We start from the raw sequence: 3,578 nt of genomic DNA, 5'->3' as shown, positions 1-3,578 counted from the left end.
TCTCAAAAAGTCTCAAAATACCCCAAACGATCCACTTACACCCGATCTAACACTCTCGACCCCTCATGATGAGCAATGTTAATCCTTGGTGTGTAATGTACTCATGACTGCGTCGATCACAAATACGACACGTTGCCCGGGCAATGAGTTACATAATAAAGGTGTAACGTCCAATGGTTTTCCCTGAGCCCCTCATGTCAATCCAAATATCCCCAACAGCTTTCCCAATCGCTTCTCGCTGGACCGCATCATCCATGGTCCTAAGGAGACTGTCAAAGTAGCGTTATTGGGTGTCTTTTTCATGACATTGTCTCAGGTAATAAGGGTACTGTGGGATTAATATAATCTATGTGGCTCACACAATGACGAAGCAGGGATCCATTCGGTCACTCTCATAATTGGTCGATATAAGCACATACAATATGATGTGCATGCTATGGCATAACTCCCACTACGGTGGGCATGTCACTCGCAATAAATAAATGCCATATAGATCTTAGTCTAGTCACTTCTTTAAGCGCCAAACTTGAGTCTCTAGCATAGTCACCCTCATGGTTTTTGCCTAGAACCTCACATCTAGCTTCTAACTGGCTACTTGGAAGTGTGGTGTCTTCCAAGTTGGACCAAGTAAAGGTCTCATCTTAGCTCTAACTAAGGCGCCATAGAGCACACATGCTCATGGGCTCATCTAGCTCGCTACACCCCAGTGCCGAGGGAAATAACCTGTGTGAGTAGGTTGATTCTAAGCCTGGTGACATCTTTACAAACAATGAATGTATACACACAAGATTACTCAAACAAATATATGCTCATCAATAAATGTAAGAGAAATACAGATAAATGTTCATCACAAACAAAGTGTTCTCAAAGCAAATACATATCAGATCCGCCTGAGTCCCAAGTTCCTAACGTGAACTAGGAAAACATCTCTGGCAATGGGCTTAGTCAACGGATCAGCCAACATATTGCCAGTGGAGATATGCTGCAAAATCACTTCACCTCACGCTACCATGTCTCAAATGTAGTGATACCGTATGTCAATGAGCTTGGCTCTACCATGGAACTTGGGGTCCTTCGTAAATGTAAGCGCTATCGTGTTATTATGGTGTATAAGCATAGCGTCGTCTGAGTGAGTAGAAACGCTAAGTCTCTGCAAGAACCTCTTGAGCCAAACAGCCTCCTGTACTGTTGCCGAACATGCGACATACTCCGACTCCATCATGGACAGGGCGATGCAGGTCTGTTTCTTGCTACTCCAAGTGACAGCCCCGCCTCCCAGGATAAACACATACCCCAAAGTGGACTTGCGCTCGTCTCTATCACTAGCCCAATCAGCATCACTGTAGCCTCTCAGTCTCAAGTCTGAACCACTGAAGGTGAGCGAGAGATCTGCAGTGCCACGTAGGTATCGAAGTATCTTCTTTATTGCCTGCCAATGAGCTGGCCCTGGGTTACTCTGGTAACGGATCACCATGCCAATGGCAAAGTAAATATCTGGATGCGTGCACATCATCGTATACATCAGACTGCCTACTGTCGTTGCATAGGGTATTTTGGACATTTGGTTTCTCTCTTCATCACTCTTACGGCATTGGTCTAGGCTCAAAGTACATGCCTTGTCCATTGGAGTGTCAATGGATTTTGAGTTGCTCATATGAAACTGCTTCAGGACTTTCTTTATGTAAGTCTCTTGAGACAAACTAAGAAGTCTCCTAGTGCGATCCCTCACAATCTTCATGCCCAACACAAAGTTGGCCTCACCCATGTCCTTCATCTCAAAAGTAGAGGACAACCACTCTTTAGTGGCGACAATCATTTCAATGTCATTCCCAACCAGCAAGATGTCGTCAACATACAATGATAGGATAAGAAACCTTGCCTTGGACCGTTTAACATACACACAGTGGTCCTCTTCAATCATGTCAAAACCCGCAGTGATAATGGCATGGTCAAATCTAATGTACCACTGCCAGGACGATTTCTTAAGGCCATAGATGGAACGTTTGAGATGGCATACTTTGCGCTCATGTCCCTTCTTCTCAAAGCCCACAGGCTGAGCCATAAAGATCTCCTCGTCCAGTTCTCCATTGAGAAAAGCAGTTTTAATGTCCATTTGGTAGAGCTCCAAATCCAACTTTACGACAATTGCTAGAATGAGGCGTATTGAGGCCATTCTCACCACAGGGGAGAACGTCTCATCATTGTCTATTCCCTCCTTTTGGGTATATCCTTTCGCCACAAGACGTGTCTTATACTTATCAATTGATCCATCTGCCTTTTGCTTGACCTTCAGGACCCACTTGTTCCCGATGGCCTTGCGCCCAGGTGGAAGATCAACTAACTCCCAAACTTGGTTCTTACTCATAGAACTCAACTCATCTTCCATAGCAGCTTGGCACATTTCCTTAGGTGGAGAAGAGAGAGCCTCACTCACTGAGGCTGGCTCATCCTCATCCCTCGGGACATAGATGAGGGCAGCGTCCCTTTAATCTCAAAACGACGTCGGGGAACGTATCCACGTGCGCTCTTACGTGCAGAGGGTTCTTGACCAGCGGGTTGTGCGCTTTCATTAGGTAGCGCACTCCTAGTGGGCTGATGATCACTCTCACCCTCTTTGGCGATCTCATGATGAGTGTTTAATTCCTCACCCTCGCCAAGAGTAGGTGAGATGCTTTCATCAGTTTATATCTCAAAGAGATCAAGGTCTCTGCTAGCGTCATTAATGTTAGGGAAATCGGTCTCTAAAAAATCCACATTGCGGGACTCACTCTCTGTCATTCCTCCATCTTGATGTTCACCGTACACTACATAGCCTTTCGAGGTATCGAAATATCTTATAAAGATACTCTTTTTAGCTCTAGGGCCAAGTTTCCCAAACTTATGGGAGGTACTATGAATATATCTTGCACATCCCTATGGTCGCATATGCCCCAAAGTGGGCTTTGCGCCTTTCCACAATTCATAGGGAGTGGAGGGAACTAACTGTGATGGCACGCGATTAAGGACGTAGGCAGCGCTCAACATAGCATCCCCCTAGAAGGATATTAGGAGGTTAGCCTGCGCCATCATCGATCTAACCATATCTAAAAGCGTCCTATTCCTCCGCTCTGCAACACCATTTTGCTGTGGAGTGTGGGGAATAGTCAGCTGCCTAGTGATTCCTTTTTCCTCACACATCTCTTTAAATTGGTCGGATAGATACTCGCATCCTCGGTCAGTGTGCAGAGTTTTTAACCTCTTGCCTTACTGATTCTCAACCTCTGCTACAAAGCGTTTGAAGCAATCTAGCGCTTTGTAGCAGTGAGCGATCAGATACACTTAACCATATCGCGAATAATCATCGATAAAGGTGAGAAAATAGGAGGCACCATGACATGCCTTCACGTTCATTGGTCCGTAGATGTCCGAATGGACAAGCTTTAGGGTCTGGGTTGCCCGTTTAGTCTTTTCAAAAGGCTTTCGGTGGGCCTTACCCTCTAAACATGCCTCACATGTCGGTAGGTTGACTTTAGCGAGTGAGCCAAGAAGGCCTTCTCGAGCTAGCCGTCCCATCCTATCTCGACCTATGTGTCCTAATC

This window comes from Telopea speciosissima, chromosome 3 (assembly GCF_018873765.1).
Source record: "Telopea speciosissima isolate NSW1024214 ecotype Mountain lineage chromosome 3, Tspe_v1, whole genome shotgun sequence".
Taxonomy (NCBI): Eukaryota; Viridiplantae; Streptophyta; class Magnoliopsida; order Proteales; family Proteaceae; genus Telopea; species Telopea speciosissima.
This window is presented reverse-complemented; position numbering follows the sequence as displayed.